The sequence below is a fragment of the Dermacentor silvarum genome, chromosome 1, assembly GCF_013339745.2.
Source record: "Dermacentor silvarum isolate Dsil-2018 chromosome 1, BIME_Dsil_1.4, whole genome shotgun sequence".
Classification (NCBI taxonomy): domain Eukaryota; kingdom Metazoa; phylum Arthropoda; class Arachnida; order Ixodida; family Ixodidae; genus Dermacentor; species Dermacentor silvarum.
Genome location: NC_051154.1, coordinates 110,511,956 through 110,531,853, shown reverse-complemented (window position 1 = coordinate 110,531,853; position 19,898 = coordinate 110,511,956). Strand labels below are relative to the sequence as shown.

Sequence of the window (19,898 nt, the reverse complement as noted above, 5' to 3'; positions counted from 1 at the left end):
TGCAACTTTTTATCCAGAACCCCACCATGTAATTCTTTTCATGGAAAATAAATTATTATTATTATTATTATTATTATTATTATTATTATTATTATTATTATTATTATTATTATTATTATTATTATTATTATTATTATTATTATTATTATTATTATTATTATTATTATTATTATTATTATTCCCGGCGTCGGTGGTAGTTTTGGTTGGCGGTGCATGCCGGCACGAAAAAATTTCGGGGGGGGCTGAAGCCCCATCAGCCCCCCCCCCCCCCCTGGCTACACGCCTGCAGCCGGGCGCTGTGTTAGTGCACGAGATGAACCCGACGGGATGCTGCCAGCGTTTGTCAGCGTTTTGGCCAAGTGACAATGCTTTAGTGATTCTGAATGGGATAATGTAACGATTTTATTCCAATTCTTTGGCTTTCCACGCTTCGTCAGCGTCTGAGTGGTACTTCGAGCCCTTTATTATACAGGATCGGTAGTAAGCGGTGGATGATAAGAAGAAAATAGAATCGAGCGAAATAAATGCATACAGTATTACCGGAGTATATTTCTCTCTCGGCTTGAAGCTGCAGTGTTCCCCTTTTCTCTTTTCTTTTACGTCACGTATGTACGAACGAATGAAGATTTACTTGTCGAGTATTGCAGTAACTTGGAAGCACATTGGACAAAGAAATGTCTTTATTGTCAAAAAAAGATTTGAACTTTTTGACTAGCAAAATATTCACAAAATCAAATGAGAAATCATAATGTGACTTATGTATATGCGTTCTTTTCCATTCTTAAAGGGTTGGTAGCGCTAATAAAACCACAGCTGCTCTATTTGTTCGCTGCTTACAGAAATACAAATACATACACCGACTGCAACTGCTCCAGTGTTACAGCTGTTTCATTTGAGGAACATGAGTTGATTTACTTCTCTTAGTACATCATGGTACGAACAAATGCGTATGACAAAGCTAAGAGAGCTGTCATTCAAGTAAAACGCACCAGAAAAACAAATGTGGTCGAAGAACGTCACGCTTCTAAGGAAACTCTATCACACTACAGTATAGCCGATCAGTCCCAAGTCTCAGTAGCAAGTGCATACGATGTTGAATGGTCCGTGGCAATAGCCTCCTCGGTGCCCACGTTGATCTCGGCATTCTTGGACGCAGGCCAGTGCCGACTTAGGGCAGCCGACTCCTGCAAAGAGGCATAGTGTTCATGTTCAAGACAAGTGACGCGTGGTTCAAATTACAAGATCAGCGGCTACCAAATTGGTGTTTCGTATTTTCCGTAAGCTGAGTCAAGTCAGAATCATTCAACTTTATATCAATATGTAGATTTAACGTAAAGCAATAACATGCGTGCTTTTCTGCGGTTCTAGCCAAAATCATGTGAATATCAGTTTCATTAGAACCATCAGCCCCCTGACTACATTTGAACTGATAGCTGCGTGCCTTAAGTGGTTTCTTTTTCTGAGCGCTAGTGATCGTTTCTCGTTTTGTTTACAGTGCAGCTTTATTAACCCCCCCCCCCTCCAAAAGAAAAGCTTTCTTGTCGCTAAACAGACTCACCGATGTTAAAGAATGTGGCGTCGTAAGCTGCCGCCATATCAATCAATACGGCACAGGTGACTAGGACAAGAACGAATGCTAGCAGCTTTGCGTTCATCCTGAAATGAAAGTAAAAATCACGATATGATCTCATGTTTTCTGTAGAACTTCTTGACAACACTGAGAGAGAACGCAAAAGAAAATTTTGCAGCACCGAATTTGATAAACGTGGCAATTGCATTTTGCTCTAAGAAGAGCAAGATAGGCTGCCGAGCAGGCACAAGAAGAAAGCACCTGTCATAATTATCCAAGCCCGAGTAATATAATGCTGATATTCTTCTTCACTCCAATCATATTCCCTTGGTCACTCGACGTTGACCAACGCTTCACCGTACCACCGTTATCGCCGAGGAAGAGCGGTGATGCTTATTGATGGGATTTATTAGTGCAAGAACACTCAAGCGCCCCAAGTAGCGCAAGATCTTCAACACAATTGCGGTTCGCACCGAGCTAACAGCAAGAGTGAAAAAAAAAGAAGGGGGGGGGGGGGGCGGGCACACTCATCGAAGGGTTCTTAAGTTGTGATCGTTAAATATGAATGCAAGAGGTGTCATTGCATAATACCAATCCCAAGAATAACTTTACTACAGGCGATCTCAAACACGTTTCTTTACAAATGGCCTATTGCGGCTATACTGTGTGTCCTAGCAAACGGCATCCAAGCTGTTCAACGAAAATAAAGATTTAAAATAACATGCTCCATTATACAATTACCTGTATAAGACCTACGGTGTTCGGTCGTCATAGGTCTGATGACCGAGCCCCGTATCTTAAAGTCGTATCTTGCACCATGTATTTTATTTTATTTTTCGTTGAATATAGCTTGGCTAACGTTAGCTGGAGCGTTCCATATACGCAACGACGCTTTCGTATAAGGCCTTGTTCAACTGGGTGCTATGATTTTAGGCAGTAACTTCTCAATTTGGCTAGAACAAACATGCTTGAATCTCCCATAGATGCGAAAAGGGCAGACGTCACTATTTTATGAGGGGAAATCCCGTTCTTCAGTCCCTTGTTAACTTAATTGTGGCAAGACTTTTCCTTCAATGAACACAAAGTTAAACACGAAATTCCGAAGGTTACGACAAGCGCCTCCTTGATGTAACGATAATCAGAGACCTGTAACACTGAACACTGTAAACCTGACAATTCTGCTAAAAACGCATGCCCAGACCTGACGTGATAAATGCATTTAAAGCCGCTAAGCATTCTAAAGGCAAACATTGGTATCACGTACTTATGTACCGGTAGCAAAGCTGAAGAGATTCCACTACCATGTAATTAGAGTATTTCATTGCACTAAACCGTCATGAGTAGTCTACTGCACGACATGTTCCCCAGCATCGGGTTCATTTTGACAGCAGGAACCGTGGCACACTCCGTGCAACTTAAACAATATATCTTTGTACACTTATGTGCAAAAAAGGAACCATAAAACTATCAAACAGTGAATGGTTCAACCTAACGCTGCACACATCGTGGACAGCGACGTGGGCAGCAGTTGACGCGCTCTGCTATACAAGTACCAGTGCAAATTGCAACGTTAATGCTAACTTTGACAAGAAGGGAAGTGTGTGGCTCTACGTTCAGTTATTTTCACGCAACACAAAACCACATAGCTTTGTCACGTGGCTTTATATTGCGCAAAAATTGTTTTGATAAAGAAAAACACATGTCATCGTTCAGACAGCCATTAACTGCGTGAAGTGTTGTTCTACGACGGAAAAATACATGTACCGCTCGATGGGGGCGAAATGCAAACACGTCCGTACTACTTAGATTTTAGGTGTACGTTGAAGAACCCCAGGGTGTCCAAATTATTCCGGAGTCCCCCACTACGGTGTGCCTCATAATCAGATCGTGGTTTTGGCAAGTAAAACCCCATAATTTAATTTTTTTACATGTACCGCTCAAAGTACTTCAGAACCCCTGAATACGTACTTCCACAATTTTGATTGAAGTCAACGATAACGTTCTACGCAATAACCTCTTTCATCGCCTCGTGGGATCTAAATAACGATCAAGTAACGTACTGCGCAAAATACCACAATAAGTACGGAAAGAAGGAATGGAAAGAGCGAAGTGCGCATTGCGCTCTGCCTTGTCTCTCTTTTCGCCTTTCTTTGTATATATGGCGCCGTACGTTACTTGTTCAGCATGAACCAATTATTCAGCCACAAAGTACTTCTGGATCTAAGTGATGCGAGCAATCTCACGGTTCCAGCGCCAAAGACATAAAGATATACGTGAAGTCACTCACTTTAAGTTTGAATGCACTTCTCACACGGCAGGGGAAATTTCCAGACTTGTCTGCTGCTCCGGACGACTGAGCTCCAATGAGTGGATCGGGGATGCTACGTGGCTGGTCTTAAGCCACCGAAGCTCAGCCTTCCCCCCGTCACCCACCCCTCGGTCCGGGAGGGCAACATTCGGGGAAGTCCGGTTGGGCCGCTGCAACCGCTTTTACTGCAGTTATACCTGTGGTGGCGGCCGCGATGATGCGAAGCTGGGCACGGCCACGTGTCCGCTCTGATCAATGGTCAGCCCTCTCTTCGGGGAGGGACAGGGCTGTGCCCTTTCTTCGCTCCCCGTTGTGCTGCCGACTCTGGTCACACGGCCCGAAGACCACACCGGCAACTTCTCGAACGTCGGGTTTCCCGGTTTCCGCCGGAGGGGGGACATTCGTGCCAATAGCGAGGCCAGATCGCTCTAAGGCGACCCGTGACGATCGTCTTTTGTTTGCTGTTATTGCAACAACCTACTTTTCTGCGCACACACCAGGTTCGACAGACAATACGGTCCCGCGCGTGTGCCGACGCAAAACGCGCGAAACGCGCGACAAATTGACAGGAAACGGTGATAGCGAGCAACACCGCTGCTGCGTATGTTCCTGTACACGCATAGGGCGGCATTTCCGGACGGGAACTCTTTCATGCTGGTTTCTCGCGGCTTCACTTCCTTTAGATTGCTCCTTACTTCTTTTGCGACATGAAAGGGCAGGAGTGTTTTAAGGTGCACCCGTGTTTACAAGAAGCCACCGGATGTGACGTAAACACATGTTGGCACGTGATTTACTTTTATCGTTTCCATTCTGCAAGTTTCCGTACTTTTTTAGGCACTTCTTCGACGGGCGAGTGCGATGTCGTGTCGCACGTGTAATACGTCAGCCCTGACGCAGAAGCCGCGAAGTGGCTATGTCATATCAAGAAGCCGATAAACGTAAAACCGAATTCCCTAAATGTCTAATTCGAAAGGACTATTTGTAATTACCTCAGCCTTTCCTCGTGCTTGTTTGGTATAATCAACGTATGTGGCCCTCTGTTGAGCCTTTACGGGGTTTAGTTGCTGCCTTATTCTGTGAAACATGTTTTATTAACCACAACCACAACTTTTTTGAAGGCAGGGCTGCGAAGTGCGTGGGTACTTGAGGTTCCCCAGAAGTTCGTCACCATTCACACTTTGAACGAGTCCTTTCATCGTCCACGGATCCGTAGTCAATCAATCAGTCATAACACGTTCACTATCACGATTCGTCTGCGCCTGTTCTTATAAGTACCGCTCCCGAATATGAAACGCTTTCCGAATACGGGCTCAGGGCTTATTCACGCAGAGGTGTAAATCAAGAAGCTTCAAAAGTGACATGCCTCCCCAGCGAATTCTACACCATGGAAATCTTTCGTGAGCGACCTCCACTCAAGAAAAAATTAAATAACTTATTGAAGATAGTTTATAAAAATATCTACTGCTTAAATAAAAAAGTACATAACATGTTTTTTTTTCATTCTCATCTCGAAGAAAGGTTCATCACAATGAAGTTGTGAATGTCACAGTGTTTGGAATTATGATGTGAGCGGAAATAAGCCGGTGGTTACATGGACGAGGGGAGAGAAAACTTAAAAGAGAAAGAATAAGGTAGAGGAAGGTGGAAAATCTGCAAAAATGTCGAAGTCGACTAACTTTAAGGAGACTGACTTTTGTAAAGGAAAATTATGATTTATATATAACAGCAAATTTTGCGATATTACAGTATTTCAAATAGCAGCTTTCGCGTTGAGATCTGATGATAGCACGGGAGATCTCGACTTCTTTGTCAGGTATGCGCTACCCCACGGCACGTAGGTGTCATCAGATTATAAGTACGGCGATATTTTTTTTTCAAAAATTCGGTTGCAACCGAAAAGGGTCACTGTGAAAGCAAACTTAAAAGACGACCATCGGCGCGCAGCTGCATGCGCTGTGATGACGACCATCCTGCATGCGCTGTGATGCAAGGAGCTTGCCCTATTATAAAATCCAGCGCCTTCCAGTGCTTCCCAGCGTGAAACCAGTGCATTCTTCCAGACTGGATATATCACTGCGGACACTGTACTGTGGGTTACGCCATGAACACTCAAAACAACAACGACAACGCTGTTGCTCGGGGGCCGTCATTGAGACAGCGGTATGTTTGATGCAAAAGTGCCGGATCGTACTGGAGGAGACGCTGGTTTCACTGCAATGACGCTGGGCGTACTGCAGATTCTTGCTACAGTTCGCTGGCATGCACTGAAACCTGCGCCGGCGGTGGTGGTGCCATATTAGTTCCAGTATTGTGTTTTTATTTCTTTATTTTTGGTTTAATTTAGATGTAGAAGCATAGGAAGGTAAGCTCTGTCAAATCCAGCTATCCCAAAATCCCAAATTCGTTACTCAAGCAACAATAAAAAACAAAAAGAAAGAAGAAAATAGCAGAAAAACATGATACACATACGAAGACAACCGCTCAAAGATTGTCTCATCTACGGGCCCACCAGCCCCGAAAGCACAGTCTAGTAACTATAAGATAGTCACTTATTACGCAGGAACTAAGGAATCCACACAAGTTTCTTCATATACACGTAAGGACAACAGTACCGCGAGATGAGCTCGTGAGGAAAGATGCAGAATCTGGAAGAATAAACATTAATGTCACTTATAGGCAGTCTATGAGATTAGTCTCTACTAAAAAAATCGCGAAGGCCTCTTAAAGCACGCCACTGCTTATTAGGGCGTTAGGAACCAACCCCATTGAAAATTAACCTCTTCAGACCTGAGAAAAAGGAAGACAAGATAAACACATTTAAACTGTTTATTGTAGGCATATTAGGGCAACGAAACACTTATTCGAAGACAGTTCTTGCTAAACGCGCTAAAAAAACTGGACAATTGGACGCTTTCCGTGCAAGTGCTGCTGGAACAGCGCCCCCATCGCTCGTCGGCCCATAAAGCAGTGAAGGCACTTTTGTGCTTCTTGAGGACCACGGGCTTGTGTGAACGTCTGTGACCATTCGTGAAATAACACGCGCGTCAGCGAACTCACAGCTAATTTCCCTTCTATCCTTCCCTCCTCTCTCTCCCTGTCATCTTTGTGTTCCCCTTTCCCATTCCCCCGGTGTAGGGTAGCCAACAGGGCATTATTCTGGTTAACCTCCCTGCCTTCTGCCTTTCTCTTTCCTCCTCCCCTATTTGAGGACAGAAAAAAAAGAAAACTCAAATTTCGGAAGAGAAAATGGCGGTATTCATTTGGGTACATTAGGCCTAAGCCGAGTGAAAATTAGTCAAGCAGTTTGTGTTCACGAGGCAAAGGAACAGGTAACATTTAGTGCATCTAACGCGGGTTTTTCTGCTGCAACCATGGTTGCGGGGTCTCATCTGAGTCTTCAGGGGCACATGCTCTGAAAAATGCTCATGAATGTCAAATTATAGCTCATTTGTTGGTATTGAAATCACCTTTGTACGCTTGGGGACTGCAACACTCACCAGTTTCCTCTAACAGCTGTACCGCATTTTCGCTTTCTGGCGTTTCCTTGACGTGTGCGCGAATTACAATTTCCGCCATTTTGTTCGTCAACTCTTCCTTTGAAGTGACATCCATGCGCTTGAGGTCATTCCTGTAATCGATGCAGCAGTTTGTGACTATACTAGATCGAGAAAGTGGGCAAACACCCTAATGGTTCACTTTGTATGAATCTTTGTCCTGTAATAGGACACGTACCTGTCCGTTAGATCCATATCACCCATGTTCGTGTCGTACGCTTTGACGCAATGTGGTTGCGATATATGTACTTTCTTTTTCTGCTCATTTTGCTCAGATATGCCGGATATCCACGCCGCAAATTTTCACGACTCGCGGTTTTGAAGAAGGAACTGCCGTTCAGGCATGACAGTAAAAAGAAGCCGGCATATCCTTCAATAAGTACGGCTCGAGCCACCAATACCTCAAGCATGCACGAAGGGAACGAGCGCGCGCAGCAGCCGAGCGAGCGCCGTCCTGGCCGTGACGTCACTCGTAGAGGGCGCCACTCCAACTTCTCGCCGCTAATAGTTGCGTGTCAGTATACTGGCATCAGCGCTTTCGCGAGAGAACAGTACACTAAGTGAGCACACATAGACATCTAACGAGATCTCATTGAACACACGAATTCTTCGCCTGTTGATGCGAAACAGCTATCAACTGCAACAGCTCGTGCAGCGTGCATAAGGTCGGCGCTGTCGATTTGTTATCGTGTTTGTTTCTGAAGTTTAAACGTGAATGGTAAACTAAAAACAAAACTTCATAACGTACCTTTCGTTAACGACACATTTTTTTTTTCTGTTTCATAGAGGCTTGATATGAAATTGAAGAGAGAAACCCCATCTATTCTGTCGATGCGCGACATGTAAACGTCAGCGGAAACACTTCTTATTACTGTTGATGTGGAAAACTACCCATCTCCCAGCACGTTGCGGAGTGAGGCTGCGTTTCTTTATAGTTCGCTGGAGACACAACGCCACGACAGAACATGCTGAGAGCCGAGATATTAATCCTCATACTGTTCGATACTTGTGTGCACTTGGAGCACGTGATTATGGCACAGCTGGTAATGCTTTGCACAAAGCAGACTGTAGAAACACCGGCCGAAAGGGAAATCCGGAAGACGCTCGCCCAACGATGCACTTCTTGGTGCAGTGCAATTTAAAGGGTGTATAATAAGAGGCTGCGTGTGTGTTATTGAAAGAACCTAAAACCTACGACAACCATGGGTCCTTTTTCAAGCTCAGAGTCAGCTTCCCATTGTTAACAAAATCGAATGCAGGATTTAGTGCGTCTAGGGAGACAGAGATGCACTTATTTTCCCTGTATGAAGCTGTTGTGCAGTGGTTTGCCTCTAATCTTTCTGGGTCAAAGCATTTCTTGCGGTAGAACACGTGTACCATTCCCAAGGCTTTCGTTTAATAACAAGCTACTTTCACAAGCAACGTGAGCAAGAACTGCAAAGCGTGTTCTATTCCACATCGCATCATCGCACTTCCCACATCGCCCCTCACGATAAAATGAGCAACAATTCGGAGAAAAGTCCTGCTTTTGAGTGTAGAGGGGGTGGTTTTGGAATTGCTAGCACCCATGCAAGTACCTATCACCAGCCGCACTGATCGGCACTGCTGTGTCGCGCCGCAGTTTCGTATCCGCAGATCGGCACTGTATTTAGTTTCGTATCCTACTCTGCTCATACAATGCTCATACATTCATACAAGTCATACAATTCTCAGTTATGGATTAAACCACATGCATTATACGCCTTAGACGCTTGTTGTGTCATGCGTGCAGCGCATTTTTATAGCAGGAAGTAAATATAACTTCATCGAATATTCTTTCCATGATCATTAGCGTATCATATAATGTAAACTGGTACAGTTAGCGCTGCAGGCACAGCGAAAACAAGCAACTGCCGTGCTCTAACGGGAACGAAAACTGGTATACCTGAGATTACAATTGAAATTTACGACCCTTTGCAGGTTCCGAATTGCATTCTCAAGCTGTGAAGTGCACTTTAATGAAAGCGGAAAATGAAATAAATAATCTCAGCGCATTATAAAACACACCGAAAGGATAACAATAAAGCACAGAAGGTAATTCTGACTATGCCAAATATCCTGGTAAAAATTATCCTCTGCTTGTTCGTTATGGTTTATTGCTTGCTTGCCCTTAGGGATTGTTAATTGTAATTTTATTTTTGTACTGCCTGGAAGCTTTATATGGTTAATCAGCTGAACAAAACATAAACTATATGCAGTAAATAATTTTGTACTCCGAATAACAGAAGCTGATGTAATAGCGAAAGAAAATAATGTTGAAATCTTTATAGCTAACGTCTACGGGACATAATTTTAGTATAGCTAACAGCACACGCAACGGTGCAAGCTGCTTCAATAGTCTGCATATTATTACGATACGATCGGCAGTAGATAATGATGATGGTGATGATGATGATGGATCTCTTTTAGGGCGCTTACCCACTAAGGGGAATAGGCCAAGAATCGGGCGATAGGCGGTAGCTCAAGAAAATTCTTATTTCAAAAGAAGAAACCCAAAATAAAAGGAAAACCAAAAGGAGATACTGGAATAACTAGACTAGTATGCGAGCGAGAAATCAGACTAACGGAAGGGAAAGATTTTAAAAGTGGCTACAATTAAGGAGAGGATAAATACGATATTATTAAAGAATTTGGTGAAACTAGTTTCACTGAAATTAATGCTTATATGATAGGTAGAATAAAGCTACAGTAATTAGGAGGGTAGCCATTTTGTTTCAGATAAAAAAAATCACACACTACGCAACAAACGTCTTTGTGACTATTCGCGACTCCAAGTAAACACTCGCTATCCAGCGGCCGCGCTTAGAAACAGCCGATCCAGGTTCAGATTTGAAATTAAAGAGGGTGTCCTATCACGGCATGCGCTGAATGCCTCGTAGTTTCACAAATCGTCGGGATGCCACCACGCACAAGCCTGAAAATGAAAAAAGACACATGGCGAAATACTTTTGCTGTCTACTATTATGCGCGTCATCGCGATGGAAAGACTGCAATGTATGGTTTCATCGTTTCTAGAAAGAAGCAGACAACGCGCATCGGAGAGCGACTTCGATAGAAAACTTCCGCATAGGGAAAAGGTGACTGATACTATACCGGTTTGTCCGAAATACTTCACTCGTGTCGATTTCTTTATTCCCGGCGAGTAGAGCTTTGCTTTCTTTTTGTTTGTAATAAATATCTTGCTGGCGTTTGAAATCGCGGAGTGTACTTTCTTCAGGCAGGCGCTTTGATATATTATAGTGATGTATGCCTAAGCTTCATTTTTTTTACAGTTTTCTGCCCCAGCATGAGTGTTACTAATGTTTTAAGCAGCACGAATATTCTCGCTAATGTACTTTTGTCTGCAGGCACCGTAGCAGGAATTATAACTGCCTCGGAAGATCTGAAGTTGATCATGACACATGTTTTGCCGCGAAGCGACATATTGTTTTCATAGCATGGTTTAGTTTAGCGGTACAAGCAGAAGATGCTGTTTTCTCATTTAAAGTGGTGAGTTGTCCATTTATTTGCTTGCAAGAAATGTAGAAGCAACTGCAAACAGCGCTCGTTCCAACTTTGGAGCGTTCGACATGTGCACAGCGCCGCTAGTTTGCTTTCCGACACTGTGCACACAGCTAAATTCTATTACAACTGGTTCGATTCGTTTCCAAGTCATGCATATACACTAATACAACTGACTGTGGCAAAAGAAAACCCTCGCTAAATTTTGAAAACCTGTTGTAAGAAACTCAACTTAGTCCGGTTGGTTGTTATTCACTTTTCACGTTTCACCGCGTTCGAGAATGCGTACGAAGGGCAGGTGCCTGCTGTGTTCCCAAAACCGGGCCCTACCTTGAACACTGCGTACTGCGAGCATGAACCAGCATCAGTCATCGGACGCAGACGACCTTATCACACGTATCCGCTAACTATTGGGTGCGAGGACTTACGGAGTCGCTATCTGTCGGAAGCGCCTTGCTTACGTAGTATGAGGGATAACGCAGCGCGCTCCTCATAGGCTTGGCTGTCGGCGCGCAGTAAAAAGAAAAAAGAAAAAAAAAACACTGGAGCTCTCCTAATAATTTTTGTAAGTACTCTCCGAACGAGGGAAGTTTTTTACTGTCGAAATAATAACCTCGGGCACACAGAACGCACAGAATGGTTTACAGACTCTTTACCGAATACGTAATGCGAACGCCCATTGTGCGCGTTCGCCGCACTGGCGTCTCCGGAACTGGCCCCTTACGTGAAAGGTAGGCAGTCGCTGAGAGCAAACTATTGGAAATATGTTATAGTAGACTGCCTGTATAACCAAATGAAGCATAACAAAATCAAGTCTCAATGCAGCGATCGCACGGGTTCGCAGCGACCGACTGCGCGTCTGCATGCATGTCCGCGCACAATGTTTCGCTTTCGTTCCGAGCGCGTTTTCGCACCGTGCACTGAGCTTTATAGGCCATAGCATAGGAACATTTGACAGTAAACAAGCAATCATTGTGGCATTGGCGCTATCAGAGCTGTTATAAATAATTTCGTTATAACTATTTATGTATTTTGATTTATTTATTTACTCTCATACCCACAGCGCCATTTAGGCATTACAGACGGGGGGGGGGGGGGGGGGGTTCCATACAGCATTGTAAACAGCTTATGGCATACAACAAACCGCAGTATACTATAAAATACAATAAAAGAAGAAAACGTAATAAAGCACTATGTAATTATAGCAAACTCTACATTAACTATATAGTGTAAAATAAAAACTAAATTTCAAAGAGCATTTGCAAAAAGTTGATTGTTAAGTATACCAACTACGGCAGCAGGCAGTCGATTCCATTCTAAAATGGTTTTGTGGAAAAAAAGTACTTTTGAAAAGCTTAGTTCTACAACTGTATTCCCTAACCTTCAGCTCGTGATCAGTTCGTCTGGATATATAATGTCGCTGAAGAATATACTTATTGCGGTCTATTCCTATTTGGCCATAAAATATATTGTGAAAAAGATTCAAGCTTAATGTCTGCCTTCTTTTTTCTAAAGTGTCTCATTTTAATGTTTGTTTTGCAGTAGCAATGCTAAAGTTTCTCTCACAGTGGTCAATTACGTACCATGATGCTATATTATGAACTCTCAAGTTTATCTCGGTTGGTACAAGTAGGTGGGTCCCATACGGTGCATCCATATTCTGAAATGGATCTAATATAGCTTTTGTGCAGAAGATCACGAGTCTGCTGGGGAAAGAGTTTGGTATTGCGACGTAGAAATGGGGACTTCGGCGCTTTACGGCGACTGGTGATGGGCCATCGCAACGATTCAAACGTTTTTTTTTTTTTCTTTTCTTCTAAATTATTGGCCGATTTCTCAAGTTGCGTCACATTGTATGTTTATCGTTCTTCTCAGCAAGGAATTTCCCGCTGCTTCTTTTTGTTAATCCAGTACATTCACTGTTTGGTGCTAACACAAACATTAGCATATGCCATGCCTTTTTTTTTAATGTGCTCTTCTTATCGCTCGCTTTCCATTCTGGTGAACTAGCCAGTATCCAGCAACAACAAGTTCATAGACCAAATCTTCATGACATTAACCGGGCAGCGCGCGCGGGCAAGCTTCTCAGTGCGCGCTTTCTACTACTCACTGAACTTCGCAGCCTCAACTCCGTAGCAGAAATATTCCTCGCGGAAATGCTTCTACACACCCGAGTGGTAGCGGATGGCTCCTTGCTGGCTCTAAGTTTCGCAATCCAAGCTATACGCAGCTTCTTGCCCTGCGGGTACGTGTGAAGGCTGACACCGGGCTCCGTTGCGTACGCGTACGGCAATGCGGTACCGAGCAATAGCCTACCATGTCGGACGCCTTAAAAGTGTCTATTATAGTGCTTTCAAGTGCTATAAAGAAGACACCCCAAGCAGGAAAACACCTCCACTTAATCATAACCGTAGCGCAGGTGGGACTACTAAACGTTCGTTTTCGGCTCCTTTCGGTGCCCACGAAGCAGACGACACGGCTGCTGTGTCCACGTGATCCCTCATACCCCGTCACGTTGACGGTGGCGCCAGCTTTTCCAGTGGTGAAGCTCGCCCCCAATAAAAAGAAGGTGCGCCCCGACTCACTAACAGAACGCTCTCTTTTTTTTTTTTTTTTTTTTTTTTTTTATACCAAGGCACACTGACCAGGTAACTTCACAGTCTTTAGCCTCGTTCTATCAGTGCAGAATAGAGCACTGCACGGGCTCGGGCTTACCCGAAAGCCCGGGCCCAGCCCGGCCCGTGGGCCGGGCCGGGCCGGGTAGAGGAGTTTTTTCACAGGCTCGGGCCGGGCTCGGGCACGGCGTGTGCTTTTTGACCCGGGCCCAGGCCGGGCTCGGGTTTTTTGACGCGGGCCCGGGCCGGGCTCGGGCTTTCTGCGAGTTATTCTCGGGCTTCTCAACTCTGAAAAACGTGTATTCTTCGGTCTCGGGCCGGGTTCGGGCCGGGTTCAAGTCGGGCTCGGGCCGGGCTCGGGCTTAAGGTAAAGGCGTGGCGGGCCGGGCCGGGCGGGTAACGTAGATTATTTCCGGGCCCGGGCCGGGTCCGGGTCTCGCCATAAAAGTTTTGATCGGGCTCGGGCGGGCCACCCAATGTAAAACGGGCCCGGGCCGGGCCCGGGCCGCATAAATCGGCCCGTGCAGTGCTCTAGTGCAGAATACCTGTTTATAGCTTCTGAAAGCACAATAGACCTTGCTGCCTATATATTGTGAGATGCTATATGTGAAATAATGCAACACGAATCGCAGTGCGGAGTTGCCTATGAAGGTCGAAAACAGTCAAGTATCGTACCTGTAGCAGTGGAGAACCCCGCGAACAAATTAAGTGCTTGCACCTTTAGGAGGCCCGTTATGCACAAACACTTCCTGATTTTACCCTCCGGCTCTCTTGAAAGGCCCTGTCTTTAAAAATATCTGATGCGGCTTGCTGGGTAGGCCAGACGTTTGCAAGTACAGCGAAACTATTTCCGCGAATTCGTCGTTCAAATCCTTGACACTGATCAAAATAAGGTGATCGGACTGTTCGGCGACCCCTTCGGACGCAATGTTGCCGCGAGAAAGGCTCTTGCGACCCGTGTTCAGACATCTACAAAGCCGTAGGCTTCATACATCCAAGATGTCTTGGCTCTTTGTAGCAAAGCTGACGACAAAATGTCTGAAACAGACAAAGTGGCTCACATACTTAAATGAATCGCGGACCGACGCTTTTTATTTAGTTTGTCTTCGGAAACTTCTCGACTGTTAACGCCATTCAAAAAGAATGCCGCCGCTCCGAACAAGCTAATAGCCGCCGTATCACGCACCACATCGCGCGGCAGCCCAACAGCACTGCGACGTCTACTTGTATCATCGTTCGCCGCGATTTCGAGGCCGCCTATTCGCCATCCTTCTCCGCGATGCTTACCGATCCACCACCAGTCATGATAACGTTGATTCGGGTAGTTTTCGGGCAGGAATTTGAGAGTGTGTGTCTCGACTTCATGTGCTCGTCGACAATACTTACATCCTCAACTTCTACAGCAGTTTTTTCTCGCTATTTTTCACAGCCTTTCGGAATGGCATACCCTTGATGACAGAACTATCCGCTTTCACTGTTGCCGCATCGGCCACGTCGCTTGCCTCTGGGGTCCATGAACGCACTGCGGCTAATACTACAGCCTCGAATTTTCGCTACGGCCGGTCGCCTTCATCTAAGCTTCATGTAAGCGCAGCTATGCATTAGTGACACGTGTGAGAGAGTTAACATTCTACAAGCAGCCGACTTTCTAGTGTCATGTTGCACAGGAAGCAAATCCAGTGACCTAAGGTTTCAAGATAAGTACACGAAAGCAGTCGTGCAATCAGTATTTTTAACCTTTTTTCACTGTCGGTCGCGGTCGACGTTGTCTGAGCCAACGAGTGCGCACAAAAGCGGTGGACGAGCAATTTCTACTACCACTGATATTGTATTGAAATAAGGAGATCATGAATTTGCATGGTTCAATTCTCACTCCATATATATCCTGTATCAGCCACTTCCATGATTACGTTCACTTTCTCAACGTCCGGTGTGACGCTCGCGGGGACTAGTGCCATATCCTGCCGCAAGCGATGTAATCGCGGCGCAATCGCGACGGAACGACGAGCAAGAGCAGAGAAGCGGTGTCCTGTTATTAATGCCGATTGGCATTCTTAGGATACTTCACGCACTTTCCATAATATATCTATGTCGGTGCCTGTCTCTAACCTTTTTCCTGCCCAGTGAGCCAAGTTGTCTACTAGGTAGGGCAACTAATTAGATGGTCGTGATGCCGTCAAGGTTGTTCGATCGTCATCATTTCACCTTCGTCATCCGGCTCTCGTTATGTCGTTGCCGTAACGCTGTCGTTGTACCATCGTCATCAGTTTAGAAACAAACATCATCCCATTTTGGTGATGCCATCGTCGTTTTATCGAAATTATTCCTTCGTCATTCCCCCGTAAGCATGCTGTCATCATTCAATCATTATTATTTCGACGTCGTCATTCCATCGTCATCGTACAGTTATCTAGTCGTCGCCAGTGCATTCGTTTTCGTACCGTCGTCGTGATTCCGTCGTGGTCGTTCCAACGACGTCATTCGAAGACCGTCATCCGATTCTCATCATACCATCGCTGTCGCTCCATCGTCGTCAACATTCGTCACCATCCTATTGTCCTCATGCCGTCGTCGTTATATCACCATTTCAGAATCGTCCTCCCAGTGTCGCCATGCGGTTGGCGTCATGCTGCCTTACTCGTTCCATCAACATCATTCCTTCTTTGTTATGTCATTGTAGTCACTGCGTCGCCGTACAGTCGTCGTCATGCAGTCATGGTCATGGCCGACCCTGGCGAGCGAGATTCATAGCAAAGCGGGTGGATCCCGGATACACTGCATGTCGCATATAGCCGAAGCAATTGAAACCTCACCTCTGTCCCATCACCTCGGTCCCGTTTAGTACAAAAGGTGGTGACCAACACAAAAATTTGAAGTTTATGAGACTGCTTTGGCCGAATACATATGATTCATACTTGGTTTGGTTTGGCTCCCACCCCTTCGTGTCGGTTTTGCATACAAGTGAATATAAATAACTATTCCTTTTAAGCTGCCTCCGATTTTTATTAACAAGGAAGCGCCTTCTGAAGTGCCCGCTTTCGAAGTAGTCCTGGATGGACTCATTGGGAATTAAACGGAATGGTTTGTGATGACCAATGGCGTGCTGCTAGTAGACGTGGCTCCCGAAGCAGCGCTCACAGCCCATAGAACATCAACGGGTGGAGCAGGTGACGAAAAGGAAGGGACAAGGCTTAGGAGTGCCTCCTGAACCTGGCCTTTGTGAAGGGTTATTTGCTCCAGTGGCACGTACACATGCTCTTTGGGCGAATCCGCAATACCATGAACAACCTGGACTGGGAATTCAGTGGTTCGGGCGTAAAACAAGCCGAGCGCGTGTGAGCAATGTTTCACGGTTCATCCAAGAGACCTAAGAGGAGAGGACGAGCTGGTCAAGGAGAAAGTGAAGTGGCGCAGCTACGGGCAACCATGGAGTTCATCTGATGGTGCTTAAGCTGTGATTGAGGCAAGGACACCCTCGATGCTCCAGCGGTATCCCTCCCCTCTTCCGTGAGACTGCCAGTAGCTGTCATGCAGTAGCACGGTATACCGATCGATAAACAGTTCGTATTCAGCTTGAGCGAGGTGGGCCATGACCTGAGCCAGGAGTGAATCTGAGCCATCTTTCTCACGATAACAGCACACGCAATTATCATCGCTCAGAAGGCCAGGAGCATCTGAACGTTTCAAGTGAGTGATGAGGCCGAGCTGTGGTGCGCATGCCCAAGCGCCTAGCTGTCCAGTGCTAGAAGTAGTCACATGGGAAGAAGTGGCAAACCTTGGCTGTTTTGAGGAGTTTAGGTGTTTTGGGGAGCCACATCGAAGTCAGAAAGGCTACGTTTCCGCTCGCCTCATTGTAGAGATAGTCCTTCTATTCATCCACTCGAGAACTACGCGATGAAAATAACGTACACCATTCTTTCTTTTTTACATCCAATTTTATTGCCTTAGCCAAATACCACCAGCTGATAGAGTACTTGCCGGAAGTTATCGATCAAGAATACGTTTCCTAACGTCGAGGTGTTATTGTTTCATCTGATTCACTAAATATCCAAAAAGATCTCGACCAATTATCTCTATGGTGTGACAAATGGTTTATGCCATTCAACCTTAATAAATGTAAGCCCATGATAATAACCCGGCGCCTTTAAAGTACAAACCACAGTTATTACCTTAAAGGAGCCCCCTTGAATTCCGTTAACTCCTACAAATACCTTGGCATTAATATTACTAATGACCTATCCTGGAACATGCACGTTGATTACGTAACCCGCAATGCTAACCAAACTCTTGGCTACCTGCGCTGTAACTTTTCCAAGGTGCCATCTTCCTTTAAAATTAATTCTGTATAAAACTTTAGTCCGTCCAAAACTAGAATATGCATCCAGCATCTGGGACCCCAGTCAATCCATACTAATCGCTACCCTCGAATCTGTTCAGAATCGCGCAGCCCGGTTTATTCTGTCAAATTATTCCTGCTACGCTTCTGTATCCACAATGAAGAACGCACTAAACCTGCCCGATCTCTTTACGGTCGTAAATGTCTTCATCTCTGCCTCTCTAACAAAATTTATCATCAAAATGAAGTGTTAGAAAGCTATCTTTTTCTTCAACCGACGCACATTTCATCGCGTGTGGACCACAAGTTTAAGGTTGGTGTGCCATTTTGCAGAACCAACTTATATAATGATTCTTTTATTCCCAAAACCAGCGCAGAATGGAACCACCTTCCTGCCTCCATCGCTGCCATTATTGACCCTAAGTTCAGAAGTGCCATTTAAGATTACTTATTTTGTTAACTTGTATTTTCATAAATTGTATTATTGCACACTTTTATATGTATTAACCAATCCTTTCTGTAATGCCCTCGGGCTCTGAAAGTATTTGTACTAAGTAAATAAATTAACATGCCTGTTGTTACCGGTTCTGTCATAGATATAGAGGTAAATGTTGGAAATTTAGAAGAGCATTGTTAATTTTCTGCGCTAATTGGTGTTTGTGAAGCGGACAAATGGTAACGAAATATCAAGTATCCAGATTCTAAAGCGACCGAGAACAGACAAAAAAAAATGTTGATGGTGGAAATGAAAAGGCCTTGCGTGATATATGATAGAATCGAACATGTTGTTTCTGGTTCAACGAGAAATTACGAATTTCAAATGGACACAGAAAGTCAAATAAAACTTCATGAAGTGGCTCTGCCCCCCGCATTGTGGAACACTCCTCTACATCGACGCTCAACGGCCTCACCTCAACTCAAGAAAGTGGATGCCAGCGCCGTTCTTCAACAGAAGCGGGCACTATGCTGCAATGACACTCCACAGCGATTCTTTAGCGCAAGTTTTGTATCCAGGTGATCACATTGATTACAAAGACTGAAGGTATGTTTCTTTAAAAAATCCTCGTCTTAGGAATCTTCAAGGAGCGTTTTTAAAGCGCAGTGTTTTCTGCAGTCATAGAGAGGCGCTGTGCACCACTATGTAGCCATGATCAACCAGTCTAGGCGACTATTGGTCACCGCCCCGTTTCAAAAGGGATACCAACAAACATCATCATTATCATAAACATGGAGATAAGGAAGTGTTCCTACTCGACGCTTGTTTGAGAATACGAAAGTGTGATACTTTGGGACTGAAATTTAGGCACCCACCCCGCCGTAATCGCAATGCATAATGTTAAATACACCGTCCTTTTCACTGTAAACAGCAGTTATGAGTTACGAAGTGAGCTAATCGTGTTCGTTCTTTAGACCTTCCTAATATGAACCTTGATGCTAACCTCTGGATTTTATCAAGTTTTTGTTGGTTGGATTTAGTTAGGGATCCCATACAGTTTTAGCATACTCCATGATAGGACGTATTAAGGATTTATAGGCTAAGAGTTTTACCTCAGGTGTCGACGCACTTATATTCCGCCTTAAACTCCAAAGCGCTTTGCTGGCCTTACTGCATACAGCATCAATGTGTTGATTCCATCTGAGGTCGGAAGTGAACGTTATTCCTAGATACTTATGTTTATCGACTCTGCTAATGGTTATACTACTTATGTTGTAATGGAAATGCAAAATTTCTTTCTTTCTCGTTATGGACATAACAGATTTAGCTGCGTTCAGTTCCATCTGCCAGTCGTCACACCATTTCTTAATTTTTTGCAGACTAGATTGTAAATTGGCCTGATCATTACTGTTTCGAATTTTATTATACATCACACAATCATCAGCAAAAAGTCTGACAGGGACACTAATATTATGAGGCAAGTCACTTATAAATATCAGAAATAAGACAGGACCTAACACACTTCCCTGGGGAACACCT

At 44.7% G+C, this 19,898-nt stretch overlaps 1 long non-coding RNA gene across 1 annotated transcript; it reads right to left on the bottom strand.

Annotated features, from left to right (window-relative positions):
• Window positions 1-662: 662 nt before the first annotated feature.
• On the bottom strand, window positions 663-4,376 carry LOC119434903 (uncharacterized). Its single transcript, XR_005188685.2, has 3 exons — window positions 3,858-4,376; window positions 1,559-1,656; window positions 663-1,184 (listed from the first exon to the last, which is right to left on the bottom strand). It is a non-coding gene; the product is annotated as an uncharacterized LOC119434903 (long non-coding RNA).
• Window positions 4,377-19,898: the final 15,522 nt, after the last annotated feature.